Source organism: Eptatretus burgeri, chromosome 6 (assembly GCF_056783735.1).
Source record: "Eptatretus burgeri isolate ZD-2024b chromosome 6, Ebu_testis_v1, whole genome shotgun sequence".
Classification (NCBI taxonomy): Eukaryota; Metazoa; Chordata; class Myxini; order Myxiniformes; family Myxinidae; genus Eptatretus; species Eptatretus burgeri.
In genome coordinates, this window is record NC_140966.1 from 28,986,369 (window position 1) to 29,003,868 (window position 17,500).

Genomic DNA, 17,500 nt, shown 5'->3' on the forward strand with positions numbered 1-17,500 from the left:
CTCCAAGCATGATCTATATTTTCTACAAGCCAGGAGTTTGTGCAAATCTCGATAATCCCCAACGCAAAGAGAGTGAGCTCATCATGTATGATTGGTCGAGAAGTTGTAATATTTTGTCCAAGTACTGCAAAACTGGAGGTTTTTGGAAGTGTCGAAAGGCATTTTTGTATTCTACAGTGTTCAAGTATAAATTGCAATTGAAACTGCAGGGAAGTCAAAGTCTCAAAAAGGCTTTTTGTTTTCTGCAATATTAAAATATATAATTCAATTGAAATAAAAAAGTTTTATAGGTCGCAGAAAGAAACATTTTTCCGGAAGTTTTCCGCATCTTTTACACCATCTTCTTCTTTTGCAGCATCTTTTACACCACTTTGTGTTACATGTTACATTAGTTATTTGTGCCTGGTGTTTGTGTCCTTCATGATGTCATTAGAAACAGTTAGTTTCCCACATGGAATGATTTTCGAATTTTATTTTACTGACAGACAGGCAGACGATGAAAATGATTACCTTCTTCCTCTGGGCAATTCCACAGTGACTCACGTTACATTTTTGATGTAGTGAGGCCCCGATTTGTATCATAATTTCCTTTCTTAATTGTTTGAATCGTTATTTTTTCCATAGTCGTTACATTATGCCCAAACATGGCCCAGACAATATTATTGGCACCTTTTAGAAGTTGTGAGAAATAATTAGATTTCAAGCAGGTGATTCTCCTTTACCTTGGAATTGAACTCACCTATGGTGAGTTGCAGGTGACTGCAATATAAAAATTACTTGTTCAACCAGTTTGACAAGATAAAAGGAGTCATTCTTCTATTTTGTGTCACTGTATGTCCCACAATGAACATCGAGAAAAGAAAGAAAACCAGAGAATTGACTGAGGAGGTTAGACACAATTTTATAGCCAAGCATGGACAATCTCAAGGCTACAAGTCATCTCCAGAGACCTTGACGCTCCTGTATCCACTGTACGCAATGTTATCAGAAAGTTTAAGGCCCATGGCACTGCAGCCAACCTCCCTGGGAGTGGACGCAAGAGAAAACTTGGTCAACGATTGCAGCGAAGGAGTGTTCGAATGGTGGAGAAAGCACCTCGATCAACTGCCAAACAGATTCAAGCTGACCTTCAGACACAAGGTACGACCATTTCAACTCAAACCATCCGTCGCCAACTCAACGAAAGGAGGTTCTATGGTAGGAGATAAAGGAGGACACCATTGCTGAGAGAGACATAAGAAAGCCCAACTGGAGTTTGCCAAAACACATCTGAACAAGCCAAAATCCTTCTGGGAGAATGTCCTGTGGACAGATGACCAAATTCGAGCTTTGTGGTAAAACACCTCATCTCTATGTTTTCAGAGAACAAAATGAAGCCTTCAAAGAAAATAACACCTTCCCTACAGTCAAACATGGAGGAGGTTCAGTGATGTTTTGAGATTGCTGTGCTGCCTCTTGCACTGGGTGCCTTGAATGTGTGGATGGCATCATGAAATCAGAAGATTAACAAGGCATTTTGGAGCGCAACATTCAACAGCACTCTCTGAGGTTCGGAGACCGGATTGCAGAGAGCTCATGGTGGGTAGTTGCACCTACTGTTGGTCCACTCGCTCTGATGGTTACCATGTCCAACGACTTGCTGTAGCTGTGTCCACTAAGTTGATTCCAATGGTAGTTGAGGTAACACCGGTCGACGAGCATATTATGAGACTAAGGAGTCGTCAGTCCTTGGGTATCATATCTCTGGTCTCTGTATATGCTCCAACGAAGGCGAGTGATCTCACCGTGAAGGACACATTCTCTGCCATGCTTGAGACTGTGGTTGATCAGTACCCCAGGTGAGACAATGTTCTCGTCTTGGGGGATTTCAATGCAACGACTGGAACTGATCGGTATGGTTATGAGACGTGTTGGTCCCCATGGGTCGAGAACTGTGAACCAGAACAGCACAAAGTTCCTTGACTTTGCAAGAAGTCATGGATTTTGGGTGGCTGGTTCATGGTTTCAGTGCCCAAAAGCTCATCGCTGGACAAGGTATGCCAACGCTGGTGGTGTGGCAAAGGAGATTGACCATCTACTCGTTGATGGTCGATGGAGGATGATCCAGAACTGCAGGGTCCACGGGAGTGTTCACTTCCTCAATACCGATCACAGGCTTGTTGGAGCAACTCTGAAGTTGCAGCTTAAATCTGGGAGAATGGTACCATCCCCGAAAAGGCTGAATGTTGCCAAGCTCAAGGATGAGAGGGTAGCTGAGGAGTTTCCAAATAGGTTGAATGGAGATTTGGGGGGGGGGGTCTGGGTGCTTGGGGGAATCCTGAAGAGTTGTGGAGTGCCTTCAAGACCACTGTCCTTAATGTTGCAGGTGTTTGTCTTGGAACTCACCGGAGGGCAAAGAATAATTTTATCTCAAGGGACACTGTATACCATTGACCAGTGCTGCAGGGCCAGGCTGAATGGCAGAGCTGAGGCGTAAAACTGTACGTGTGCCAAGGGTGTACAAGGAGGCCTATGTGCGATGAATCAGTGAGGGGGTGATTCTCGTAACTCCCGTGGTCAAGTGATTCTCATCCTGCTTGCAGGGGAATTTACACGTTGCGTTCCTCCAAACCTATCCCTCGGTGTACTGCAGTTAGAGCGGAAGGTATCCGGCATTACAATTAAAACTACAGGGCATTTGGTCAACATTTCTGACTCGAAGTCTGAGATTGTATCCATCCAGAAATGGAGGTCGACATTATGCCCAACACAAGGAGTTGCTGTAGCTTGTTGTATTGCTGGTTGGACATTCCATTGACCATATCCTTGTTCTTCATGTCCTCACCGAATGCAGACGAGAGTTTCGGCAGGGGCTGCTTGTATTGTCGCCCATGTTGATCTCTACAAAGCCTTTGATTCATTGAATCGGCATGCCCTCTGGAGGATTCTTTGTCTTCGTGGGGTCCTGCCACAATTTCGGAATCTGATATCTGAACTATACTCTGGTAATGAGAGTGCTGTCAGATGTGGTGATAACATCTCTGACTTATTTCCAGTTGTTGTTGGAGTTCATCAGGGGTGTGTACTGGCCCCCACACTTTTCAGTGCTTGTATGGACTGGATTCTGGGGAGGATGTCAGAGAGATGAACCTGCAGTGCATCATTTGTAAATGTCTAGATCTCTGACCTTGATTTCGCAGACTATGCAGTCATCTTTGCGGAGAGGCTAGATATCCTTTTGGGGGCCCTCGAGGTGCTGAATGAGGAGTCAGAGCCGCTGGGGTTACGGGTTTCCTGGGTCAAAACTAAGATCCAGGCTTTCAATGACATATTGGATGTACTACCTTATCTGTACCTATTTGTGATGAGGATGTTGAGGTCACGGAGAGATTCACTTCCATTGGCAATGATATTCACGTCTCTGTTGTCTGTCAGCTGGAGGTCAATATACTTCTGGGTCGGGCCTGGGGAGTCATGGATTCACTGGATCATGGGGTGTGGTGCTTCCGGTACCTGTGCAGGAGGACAAAAGTCTGAGTCTTCAGGTCCTTGGTGCTTCCAGTCTTGCTCTACAGATGTGAGACTTGGACTCTGACCAGGGATCTGAGATGTCGCCTTCATTCTTTTGGTACCTGGTCTCTTCAGAGAATCCTTTGCTATTGCTGGTTGGACTTTGTGTCCAATGAGCAGTTGCTGAGAGAGACTCAAATGAGATTTGGTACCTACATAGTCTGTGAGCATGAGCTGCGGCTGTATGGACATGTAGCTTGTTTTCCTGATGCTGATCCTGCTCACCAGATTCTCTCAGCAAGGGAGCCTTGTGAGTGGATGAGGCCCGTGAGACGACCACGTGCCTCGTGGTTGCAGCAGGTTGATCAGCATTTCAAGGAGATGGGGAGGGGCCAGGCATCTGCCTGGGGATGGCCAGATGGAGGCCCCTGGAGTCCTGGCGGAAAGTGGACGCAGTCACGCACTGCTCCAGCGCATGCTCCCAGACCTGACCTGACCTGAATGTTCAACCCAGTGTCAGAAATCTGGGTCTCCGTGGAAGGACATGGCTGTCGCCACAGGACAATGACCCCAAACACTATTTACAAAGCACCCAGGAAAGGTTCAAGACAAAATGCTGGACTGTTCCGAAGTGGCCAGCAATGAGTCCAGATCCAAAATCCCATTGAACTCCTGTGGGGAGATCTGAAAACAGCAGTTGGGAGAAGGTACTCTTCAAATCTGGGAGAACTGGAGCAGTTTGCACAAGAAGTGTGGGTCAAACTGCCAGTGGAGAGGTGTGGGAAGCTCATTCATGGCTATAGGGAGTGCTTGATTGCAGTTATTTCGTCCACAGGCTGTGCCATCCAGAAATGGAGGTCCAGTCCAAGTCGAGGGTGTCAACAATTTTGTCAATGCTATTTCTTTTTATTTTCTGATTTAAAAGGATATATAAAGTTCTGAATCAAAAACAAAGCTTATGTAATATTAACAGTGAAATAAAGAATCGTGGAGACCAAATAATTTCGTCAATTTCAACTAATTTTTAGAGACAATTGTGAGTTATTTGAAAAAAGTGCAAGGGTGCCAATATTTGTTGCCACGACTGCACATGGTCCATGCGTCACTGCACTGCATGAAGGGTAACTTTGTGTTTATGTATGATACTGCCTCTTGATATTGTGCTGTACTGCCCTCTGTTGTTGCAAGCTGATATTTTTTCGCTGCTGATACCACAATAATACTATTTTCCATTTTATTGGCATGATAAACATGGTTACTCACTTTGCATCATTTCCTCGCATTACAATTTTCATTTCGGCACTTCCTTAATTGTTTGTTTGTGCATCATTCCTCTACTTGTTTTTACAGTTAGGATGATATGTTCAAACCAAATTCCAATTGCTGTATTTTTAATCACAACAAATTTAACATTGGGAACAAATTACATATTTTGGGTTGCTCACATTACATTACTCACAAATGTCTTAAACATTGCTTTACAAAAACATTGTACGACTAAATATGCAAATATTATTTCTTGACATCCAACATAAGTGCCACGTGTTTTAATGGAATCAACAAATCATTAGAGTATTACCTATTAATTCACCAATAAGTCAAAGGCAATTAAACCAATAATTTTTGTGCAATGTTTGAGTCAAAACATCATTCCCACTTCATTGGACCGTTTCTCCAAAAATTCCAATGAAAAAAAAGTATTGCATTTTCATGCCACAAACTTGGATGCGTATAAAGCAAAATAAGACAAGTCTGGAGACGGCGATGGTTCACAAGCAATGTACACGGTTCGCCTTTCTTATTTTTTGACCTTCGAGGGGACGCAACGAGCAAACTGGCGGGAATCGGGAAAAACGTAAATGGAGAAAGTTGAAGTACTCGAAGAGCACTACTCGCATACCAAATTTCATTCAAAACAGTTGAAAACCCTGGGAGATAGATGCCCAATTTACAGATTTTTTTTTTTTACATTTTCTAAGTTCGTGACCTTGTGACCTTGACCTTGGGACGAAAATGAAAAATCGAGCTTCGTGGGGCTATGCAGGTGCCACTGGGATAATCAAATACCGAAACCCCTGCCAGATTCGGAGAAGATGTAACTTGAAATTGGCTACCCCATAAAAACACATGTTTTTTGGGCGTGGCTCCGCCCATAATGGGCGCAGCACGCCCATTCTCCGGAAAACACAACTAGATCATGAAACAAACCTCCCACCCAAATTTTATAAAGATCAGATCAAAACCCACGGAGCTATGCTCGGGACAGACAGACAGACACACACACACACCTATTATGAAAATATTGGTCACTTACTGACTCGTGAACCAATTCGTGACTGGTTTCAATTTCAGACTTCATTTTTAAGGGCCTTGTCCACTTTGTCATTTACTTCCCCTCTATGCGCTTGGGACAAGATTCCGTGCAAATGTGCACGTATGTATGTATGTATGTATGTGTGTTCACATACTGTATGTATGTACAAGTGTACATGTGTGAATGCACATGACAAGATACAACATACATAATCTTTGATATAAATGATCATTCCGTGTGCATGAATAAGTGCACAAGTGAAGAATATCTTTGCAAATGAAGATCAACATTTCGATAGATCTGTTGAAGTGGTATTCCATGTATCCTTTCCCTCTTCAAATCAGGTACTTCTTGATATTTGACATTTGTGCTTTTTCAAGATCGACATTCTGAAAATCTTCAAAAAAAACTTTCTCTTCTTCGTCTTCTTTAACTACCCTAACAACAGCGCATATTTGCTCATAATGTTTCCTCATGGGAACAGTTGTGGCCCAGATCTTTCAAGAACTGGTTCACCAATCATTTTTATAATTGGCAGGAATTTGAAATGTGTTCAGGGAACCGGCGATAACTCACCAACTCTTTGTAAGAGACATGAGAGGATCTTTGATGCCCAATAAATCTCCCAATGCTAGCCGGTGGTCTGATAGCTTTGTCCTTCAGTGGGACGGTGGATGTCTTGGAATTGTCCGTGGGGCGAAGAAGAATTTTCTCTCTCAAGGGATACTGGATACTATTGCCAAGAGTCACAGGGTCAGGTTGAATGATGGAGGTGAGCTGTTCAGGGAATTGAGCATAAATCTGGATGTGTGCTGAATGTGGGCAAGAAGGCTGATGTGCGAGTAATCTGGAGGAGTAGAGCATCATCTGTGGTCAATGTATTCTTGTCCTGCTTACAGGGGAATTCACGCATTGCATTCCTCAAAGCCCGTCTCTCGGTGTACTGCCGTTCGAGCGGATGGTGGTGGGCTCTTGACAGAGGAAAACAAAGTGAAGGCACGCTGAGTCGGTTACTTTGAGCAGCTGTGCCAGGCTGATCTACCAGCTGTTGAGTTAGATGTAATGGGTGTTACTATCCCTGTTGCTGACCCTCCAATCAACTGTGATCCACCTCCGCATGTGGAAACACAGGCTGCGATGAACCAGTTGAAATGGGGTAAAGCTCTTGGGATATGTGGCATCCATGCTGAACTTCTCAAGGTTGGTGGAAATGCTGTTCCCACGTCATTGCATGGAGTTCTGTGCTCTGGCAAGAACACAGGCATCATCCCAACTGACTCGAAGAGGGGCCTTTTTATCCCTCTCGAGAATGGGAAGGGTGATCGCCAGGACTGCAACAACTCCCAATGGGTGATGCTGCTCTCATTGCCGAGCAAGGTCTTCACTCGGATTGTTCTTGATAGGGTTAGCCACCATCTGCTTGAGCAGCAGCGCGTGGAGCATCAGGCTTTACACCAGAGGTCAACGATTGAATATATCCTTGCCCTTCGGTATACAAATATATCTACATATAAACGTACATACATACATATATATTTATACATATATCCATATATATTTATATCGAAAAATGCATATTCAGAAATATATATATATATTTTTATATATATATATATATATATATATATATATATATATATATATATATATATATATATATATATATATATATATATATATATATATACATATATATGTGTATATACATATACATACACAACATCAAGAGAACAACTCAGTTTGCGATGGAGGGCAGCTTGGTGCTGTGAGGTGACACGGAGATGAGGGGTTGCATTTTCCACCTCACCAGACCACGAAAGAGCGTGGGATCAATACCACCATTGTCACATTTTTCCACAATAATTCTTGACATGTGCTAAGATTCGGGTTTTTTCCATAGAGCGGTTTATGAGTTTGAGTTCCAAAGAGTTTCCGAGTTTCCAACATGGCTGCCACACCACATGATGCATGACATCATTATCATTGAAACATTCCACATGAGTTAGCTCACCGATTTCAAAATTTAGGGTCAATCTGGTAAGTGGTTGCAGAGAAAATGAATTTAAAAGGGAATAAACCCGGAAAATGCTGGAGTAATAATAATAAAAATAATGCGCAGGAATAAACAGAAGGAAAACAATGGGTTACCCAGGCTGAAAGGCTGGGGAACCCGAATAATAAGAATGACAAACGGCTAGTTTTGAGTCTCATTTTTATCATTCAGCAATGATGTCGCATGTTTTAATGAGTGTTCATGGATGGGGACAGATTACTGGTTGGTAATTTATAGGCATATAAGTGATGCATTGGTGGAATGTCTTGAGGATTCATGTTGGATCGAGCCAATGGAGTGTCTGGGCCATCCTTACATCAGACGTCGCCTGACATAATAGGCCTACTTCCACCAAGTTTGGTAAAAATACCATCACTGGTTTACCACAAGTTAGAGCGGTAACAGGATTTTTACTGAGCGGGACCTCTGACCTCTTCACCCCATTATCAAACTGGTTCATCTTTGCATTATTGTACATACCTGTACCAAGTTTGACTCAGCTTCAGCCTTTAGCTATTTTCAAGTCATTGCGGCAATGAAAACCTATCATGGACGCATGGACGGATGGACAAACCGAAACAAATAATTCCTCCGGCAACTTCCTCAGCCTCCTCGAAGTTCCTTGTGTTGGCTGGCAGTATTGATGGTATTATTCTGATACATATTGTGTAAAGCAGTTGTTAACATGCTTTATTGTGGATTAAATGTTAACAAAGGAAGATTAACATTTTCATACGTCTTGTTTGAAGTGGTATTCGATGTATCGCATCCCTCCTGACGCTGGTCACTTGCACTTCTTTTCGAGACATTATTATTGCCTTTAATCTTCTCTTCTTATTTAACTACCCCAACAACCCCTTCCTTCTTATGAGGTTGGCCAGTGGGAATGGCTGTGGTCGAACTCTTTCACAAAACTTTTATGGCCAATCCTTTTGTTCTCTGGTCGGAATTATTAAGTTGTTCAGGGAACCGGCGATAACTCGCCACCTCTTTGAAATAGGCATGATAGGATCTTTAACGTCCACGAAATCCCCCAATGCGAGCTGATGGTCCTATAGCTTCACCCTTCAGTCGGTCGGCGAGCACATTGATACCTCGACTTTCATTCAAAAACATCAGGATAACCATTAATAGCCGGATCAAGATTGCAACCTCAGCTAAACAACTCAGTACAAACACTTCGTAGCATTCCCCCAGCCATGAAACCAATAATTAATCTTTGGTACAGAAAATCATTAAGGAGCAAAACGTGATCAACATACGACAGGGTTAGTTTTCATTTCGTTGAAGGAATACGATTTTCATTGCTAGTACATTTCATGTCAGGACATTCCGAAGGGATATTGTATCTTACTCACACAACATGTTCATCGTCGGTACGACCTTTCCCCTTCTTGTCATGTTTGCCGAACTTTTTCCTATGTTGAAAAAGATTGAAAAGTCAATATCTTGCACATTTGTTGAGGTAGATATTTCCAAACACAAGTTAAAAACAAAAAAAGTGAAGAAGGGGAAAATAAAATGATTTACTTGAGACATTTCCAAAAAGTGGATTTCTTTGAAGGGGTGGATGGTAATGACTGGTCCACATTGGTCGGCTGGTTCAGAGCAACATCATGTGAACCAGGAGACACGATTATGCTTGCTTCCCTGAAAAAGAAGTTATCGTAAATCCACAACTTCGTACACATATGCCAAACTGGATATCATATATTTTCTCCATTTCAAGAACTGACACTGCAATGCCCCCCCCAGCAAACATCACATAAAATAAAACGATATCAGGAAAAACGTACAAAAAAACAACACCAAAATAAAAGGACATGGGAAGGGTCTTTTCAAATCATCTCGCTTTGCCTCTCCAAGCATGATCTATATTTTCTACAAGCCAGGAGTTTGTGCAAATCTCGATCATCCCCAACGCAAAGAGAGTGAGCTCATCATGTATGATTGGTCGAGATGTTGTAATATTTTGTCCAAGTACTGCAAAACTGGAGGTTTTTGGAAGTGTCGAAAGGCATTTTTGTATTCTACAGTGTTCAAGTATAAATTGCAATTGAAACTGCAGGGAAGTCAAAGTGTGAAAAAGGCTTTTTGTTTTCTGCAATATTAAAATATATAATTCAATTGAAATAAAAAAGTTTTAGAGGTCGCAGAAAGAAACATTTTTCCGGAAGTTTTCCGCATCTTTTACACCATCTTCTTTTTTTGCAGCATCTTTTACACCACTTTGTGTTACATGTTACATTAGTTATTTGTGCCTGGTGTTTGTGTCCTTCATGATGTCATTAGAAGCAGTTAGTTTCCCACATGGAATGATTTTCGAATTTTATTTTACTGACAGACAGGCAGACGATGAAAATGATTACCTTCTTCCTCTGGGCAATTCCACAGTTATTCACGTTACATTTTTGATGTAGTGAGGCCCCGATTTGTATCATAATTTCCTTTCTTAATTGTTTGAATCATTATTTTTTCCACAGTCGTTACATTATGCCCAAACATGGCCCAGACAATATTATTGGCACCTTTTAGAAGTTGTGAGAAATAATTAGATTTCAAGCAGGTGATTCTCCTTTACCTTGGAATTGAACTCACCTTTGGTGAGTTGCAGGTGACTTCAATATAAAAATTACTTGTTCAACCAGTTTGACAAGATAAAAGGAGTCATTCTTCTATTTTGTGTCACTGTATGTCCCACAATGAACATCGAGAAAAGAAAGAAAACCAGAGAATTGACTGAGGAGGTTAGACACAATTTTATAGCCAAGCATGGACAATCTCAAGGCTACAAGTCATCTCCAGAGACCTTGATGCTCCTGTATCCACTGTACGCAATGCTATCAGAAAGTTTAAGGCCCATGGCACTGCAGCCAACCTCCCTGGGCGTGGACGCAAGAGAAAACTTGGTCAACGATTGCAGCGAAGGAGTGTTCGAATGGTGGAGAAAGCACCTCGATCAACTGCCAAACAGATTCAAGCTGACCTTCAGACACAAGGTACGACCATTTCAACTCAAACCATCCGTCGCCAACTCAACGAAAGGAGGTTCTATGGTAGGAGATAAAGGAGGACACCATTGCTGAGAGAGACATAAGAAAGCCCAACTGGAGTTTGCCAAAACACATCTGAACAAGCCAAAATCCTTCTGGGAGAATGTCCTGTGGACAGATGACCAAATTCGAGCTTTGTGGTAAAACACCTCATCTCTATGTTTTCAGAGAACAAAATGAAGCCTTCAAAGAAAATAACACCTTCCCCACAGTCAAACATGGAGGAGGTTCAGTGATGTTTTGAGGTTGCTGTGCTGCCTCTTGCACTGGGTGCTTTGAATGTGTGGATGGCATCATGAAATCAGAAGATTAACAAGGCATTTTGGAGCGCAACATTCAACAGCACTCTCTGAGGTTCGGAGACCGGATTGCAGAGAGCTCATGGTGGGTAGTTGCACCTACTGTTGGTCCACTCACTCTGATGGTTACCATGTCCAACGACTTGCTGTAGCTGTGTCCACTAAGTTGATTCCAATGGTAGTTGAGGTAACACCGGTCGACGAGCATATTATGAGACTAAGGAGTCGTCAGTCCTTGGGTATCATATCTCTGGTCTCTGTATATGCTCCAACGAAGGCGAGTGATCTCACCGTGAAGGACACATTCTCTGCCATGCTTGAGACTGTGGTTGATCAGTACCCCAGGTGAAACAATCTTCTGGTCTTGGGGGATTTCAATGCAACGACTGGAACTGATCAATATGGTTATGAGACGTGTTGGTCCCCATGGGTCGAGAACTGTGAACCAGAACAGCACAAAGTTCCTTGACTTTGCAAGAAGTCATGGATTTCGGGTGGCTGGTTCATGGTTTCAGTGCCCAAAAGCTCATCGCTGGACAAGGTATGCCAACGCTGGTGGTGTGGCAAAGGAGATTGACCATCTACTCGTTGATGGTCGATGGAGGATGATCCAGAACTGCAGGGTCCACGGGAGTGTTCACTTCCTCAATACCGATCACAGGCTTGTTGGAGCAACTCTGAAGTTGCAGCTTAAATCTGGGAGAATGGTACCATCCCCGAAAAGGCTGAATGTTGCCAAGCTCAAGGATGAGAGGGTAGCTGAGGAGTTTCCAAACAGGTTGAATGGAGATTTGGGGGGGGTCTGGGTGCTTGTGGGAATCCTGAAGAGTTGTGGAGTGCCTTCAAGACCACTGTCCTTAATGTTGCAGGTGTTTGTCTTGGAACTCACCGGAGGGCAAAGAATAATTTTATCTCAAGGGACACTCTATACCATTGACCAGTGCTGCAGGGCCAGGCTGAATGGCAGAGCTGAGGCGTAAAACTGTACGTGTGCCAAGGGTGTACAAGGAGGCCTATGTGCGATGAATCAGTGAGGGGGTGATTCTCGTAACTCCCGTGGTCAAGTGATTCTCATCCTGCTTACAGGGGAATTTACACGTTGCGTTCCTCCAAACCTATCCCTCGGTGTACTGCAGTTAGAGCGGAGGGTATCCGGCATTACAATTGAAACTACAGGGCATTTGGTCAACATTTCTGACTCGAAGTCTGAGATTGTATCCATCCAGAAATGGAGGTCGACATTATGCCCAACACAAGGAGTTGCTGTAGCTTGTTGTATTGCTGGTTGGACATTCCATTGACCATATCCTTGTTCTTCATGTCCTCACCGAATGCAGACGAGAGTTTCGGCAGGGGCTGCTTGTATTGTAGCCCATGTTGATCTCTACAAAGCCTTTGATTCATTGAATCGGCATGCCCTCTGGAGGATTCTTTGTCTTCGTGGGGTCCTGCCACAATTTCGGAATCTGATATCTGAACTATACTCTGGTAATGAGAGTGCTGTCAGATGTGGTGATAACATCTCTGACTTATTTCCAGTTGTTGTTGGAGTTCATCAGGGGTGTGTACTGGCCCCCACACTTTTCAGTGTTTGTATGGACTGGATTCTGGGGAGGATGTCAGAGAGATGCACCTGCAGTGCATCATTTGTAAATGTCTAGATCTCTGACCTTGATTTCGCAGACTATGCAGTCATCTTTGCGGAGAGGCGAGATATCCTTTTGGGGGCCCTCGAGGTGCTGAATGAGGAGTCAGAGCCGCTGGGGTTATGGGTTTCCTGGGTCAAAACTAAGATCCAGGCTTTCAATGACATATTGGATGTACTACCTTATCTGTACCTATTTGTGATGAGGATGTTGAGGTCACGGAGAGATTCACTTCCATTGGCAATGATATTCACGTCTCTGTTGTCTGTCAGCTGGAGGTCAATATACTTCTGGGTCGGGCCTGGGGAGTCATGGATTCACTGGATCATGGGGTGTGGTGCTTCCGGTACCTGTGCAGGACAAAAGTCTGAGTCTTCAGGTCCTTGGTGCTTCCAGTCTTGCTCTACAGATGTGAGACTTGGACTCTGACCAGGGATCTGAGATGTCGCCTTCATTCTTTTGGTACCTAGTCTCTTCAGAGAATCCTTTGCTATTGCTGGTTGGACTTTGTGTCCAATGAGCAGTTGCTGAGAGAGACTCAAATGAGATTTGTTACCTACATAGTCTGTGAGCATGAGCTGCGGCTGTATGGACATGTAGCTTGTTTTTCTGATGCTGATCCTGCTCACCAGATTCTCTCAGCAAGGGAGCCTTGTGAGTGGATGAGGCCCGTGAGACGACCACGTGCCTCGTGGTTGCAGCAGGTTGATCAGCATTTCAAGGAGATGGGGAGGGGCCAGGCATCTGCCTGGGGATGGCCAGATGGAGGCCCCTGGAGTCCTGGCGGAAAGTGGACGCAGCCACGCACTGCTCCAGCGCATGCTCCCAGACCTGACCTGACCTGAATGTTCAACCCAGTGTCAGAAATCTGGGTCTCCGTGGAAGGACATGGCTGTTGCCACAGGACAATGACCCCAGACACTATTTACAAAGCACCCAGGAAAGGTTCAAGACAAAATGCTGGACTGTTCCGAAGTGGCCAGCAATGAGTCCAGATCCAAAATCCCATTGAACTCCTGTGGGGAGATCTGAAAACAGCAGTTGGGAGAAGGTACTCTTCAAATCTGGGAGAACTGGAGCAGTTTGCACAAGAAGTGTGGGTCAAACTGCCAGTGGAGAGGTGTGGGAAGCTCATTCATGGCTATAGGGAGTGCTTGATTGCAGTTATTTCGTCCACAGGCTGTGCCATCCAGAAATGGAGGTCCAGTCCAAGTCGAGGGTGTCAACAATTTTGTCAATGCTATTTCTTTTTATTTTCTGATTTAAAAGGATATATAAAGTTCTGAATCAAAAACAAAGCTTATGTAATATTAACAGTGAAATAAAGAATCGTGGAGACCAAATAATTTCGTCAATTTCAACTAATTTTTAGAGACAATTGTGAGTTATTTGAAAAAAGTGCAAGGGTGCCAATATTTGTTGCCACGACTGCACATGGTCCATGCGTCACTGCACTGCATGAAGGGTAACTTTGTGTTTATGTATGATACTGCCTCTTGATATTGTGCTGTACTGCCCTCTGTTGTTGCAAGCTGATATTTTTTCGCTGCTGATACCACAATAATACTATTTTCCATTTTATTGGCATGATAAACATGGTTACTCACTTTGCATCATTTCCTCGCATTACAATTTTCATTTCGGCACTTCCTTAATTGTTTGTTTGTGCATCATTCCTCTACTTGTTTTTACAGTTAGGATGATATGTACAAACCAAATTCCAATTGCTGTATTTTTAATCACAACAAATTTAACATTGGGAACAAATTACATATTTTGGGTTGCTCAAATTACATTACTCACAAATGTCTTAAACATTGCTTTACAAAAACATTGTACGACTAAATATGCAAATATTATTTCTTGACATCCAACATAAGTGCCACGTGTTTTAATGGAATCAACAAATCATTAGAGTATTACCTATTAATTCACCAATAAGTCAAAGGCAATTAAACCAATAATTTTTGTGCAATGTTTGAGTCAAAACATCATTCCCACTTCATTGGACCGTTTCTCCAAAAATTCCAATGAAAAAAAAGTATTGCATTTTCATGCCACAAACTTGGATGCGTATAAAGCAAAATAAGACAAGTCTGGAGACGGCGATGGTTCACAAGCAATGTACACGGTTCGCCTTTCTTATTTTTTGACCTTCGAGGGGACGCAACGAGCAAACTGGCGGGAATCGGGAAAAACGTAAATGGTGAAAGTTGAAGTACTCGAAGAGCACTACTCGCATACCAAATTTCATTCAAAACAGTTGAAAACCCTGGGAGATCGATGCCCAGTTTACTGATTTTTTTTTTTTTTTACATTTTCTAAGTTCGTGACCTTGTGACCTTGACCTTGGGACGAAAATGAAAAATTGAGCTTCGTGGGGCTATGCAGGTGCCACTGGGACAACCAAATACCGAAACCCCTGCCAGATTCGGAGATGTAACTTGAAATTGGCTACCCCATAAAAACACATGTTTTTTGGGCGTGGCTCGGCCCATAATGGGCGCAGCACGCCCATTCTCCGGAAAACACAACTAGATGATGAAACAAACCTCCCACCCAAATTTTATAAAGATCAGATCAAAACCCACGGAGCTATGCTCGGGACAGACAGACAGACACACACACACACGTATTATGAAAATATTGGTCACTTACTGACTCGTGAACCAATTCGTGACTGGTTTCAATTTCAGACTTCATTTTTTAGGGCCTTGTCCACTTTGTCATTTACTTCCCCTCTATGCGCTTGGGACAGGATTCCGTGCAAATGTGCATGTATGTATGTATGTATGTATGTGTGTTCACATACTGTATGTATGTACATGTGTACATGTGTGAATGTACATGACGAGATACAACATACATAATCTTTGATATAAATGACCATTCCGTGTGCATAAATAAGTGCACAAGTGAAGAATATCTTTGCAAATGAAGATCAACATTTCGATAGATCTGTTGAAGTGGTATTCCATGTATCCTTTCCCTCTTCAAATCAGGTACTTCTTGATATTTGACATTTGTGCTTTTTCAAGATCGACATTCCGAAAATCTTTTAAAAAAAACTTTCTCTTCTTCGTCTTCTTTAACTACCCTAACAACAGCGCATATTTGCTCATAATGTTGCCTCATGGGAACAGTTGTGGCCCAGATCTTTCAAGAACTGGTTCACCAATCATTTTTATAATTGGCAGGAATTTGAAATGTGTTCAGGGAACCGGCGATAACTCACCAACTCTTTGTAAGAGACATGAGAGGATCTTTGATGCCCAATAAATCTCCCAATGCTAGCCGGTGGTCTGATAGCTTTGTCCTTCAGTGGGACGGCGCACACATCAATACCTGGCCCTTCATGCAAAACACCACGTTGGCTATTAATATCTGGATCAAAATTGCAATCCAAGTTGAACAACTCGGTGCAAGCACATCAAAGCAATCCCCCTGACCTGAAAGCTCGAATCTATGGTACAGAAAATAATTAAGGTGCAAAATGTGATTGAAATACGACAGGGTTGATATTAATTTCCTTGAGGGAATACCATTTATATTGCCAGCAAATTTCATGTCATGACATTCCATCTTACTTACACGACATGTTCATCATCGGTACGACCCTTCCCCTTCTTGTCATGTTTGCCGAACTTTTTCCTATGTTGAAAAAGAGTGAAAAGTCAGTATCTTGCACATTTGTTGAGGTACATATTTCCAAACACAAGTTAAAAACAAAAAGTGAAGAAGGGGGAAATAAAATTATTTACTTTAGAAGGTTCCAAAAAGTGGATTTCTTTGGAGTGGTGGACGGTAATAACTGGTCCACGTTGGTAGGCTGGTTCAGAGCAACGTCATGTGAACCAGGAGACTCGATTATATTTGCTTCCCTGAAAAAGAACAGTTATCGGAAATCCACAACTTCGTACATATGTGGCAAACTAGATATCATATACATTCTCCATTTTAAGAACTGACACTGTAATGCCCCCTCCAGCAAACATCACATAAAATTAAACGATATCAGGAAAAACGTACAAAAAACCCCACAAAAATAAAAGGACATGGGAAGGGTCTTTGCAGATCATCTCGCTTTTCCTCTCCAAGCATGATCTATATTTTCTACAAGCCAGGAGTTTATCCAATCTTGATAATCCCAAACTCAAAGAGAGGGAGCTAATCATATATGATTGGTCGAGATGTTGTAATATTTTGTCCAAGTACTGTTAAACTGTAGGTTTTTGGAAGTGTCGAAAGGCACTTTTTCACTCTACAGTGTTCAAGTATAAATTGCAATTGAAACGACAGGGAAGTTAAAGTGTCAAAACGGCATTTTGTTTTCTGCAGGTTAAAATATATAATTCAATTGAAATAAAACATTTATAGGTTGCAGAAAGAAACATTTTTCTGGAAGTTTTCTGCTGTTAATGCAGTATAATTTACACCACCTTGTGCAACATATTACATTAGTTATTTGTGCCTGGTGTTTGTGTCCTTTATGATGTCATTTAAAACAGTAAGTTTCCTGCTTGGAATGATTTTCAAATTTTATTTTACTGACACAGGCAGGCAGATGAAAACGATTGCCTTACTCCTCTGGGCAATTCCACGGTTTTTCACATTACATTTTTGATGTATCGAGGACCTTATTTGTG

At 42.5% G+C, this 17,500-nt stretch overlaps 1 long non-coding RNA gene across 1 annotated transcript; it reads right to left on the reverse strand.

Moving 5' to 3' along the window:
* Nucleotides 1-9,398: 9,398 nt before the first annotated feature.
* Nucleotides 9,399-16,737, reverse strand: LOC147024455 (uncharacterized). Its single transcript, XR_015058824.1, has 3 exons — nt 16,616-16,737; nt 16,446-16,505; nt 9,399-9,506 (listed from the first exon to the last, which is right to left on the reverse strand). It is a non-coding gene; the product is annotated as an uncharacterized LOC147024455 (long non-coding RNA).
* Between the last annotated feature and the right edge of the window lie 763 nt (nt 16,738-17,500).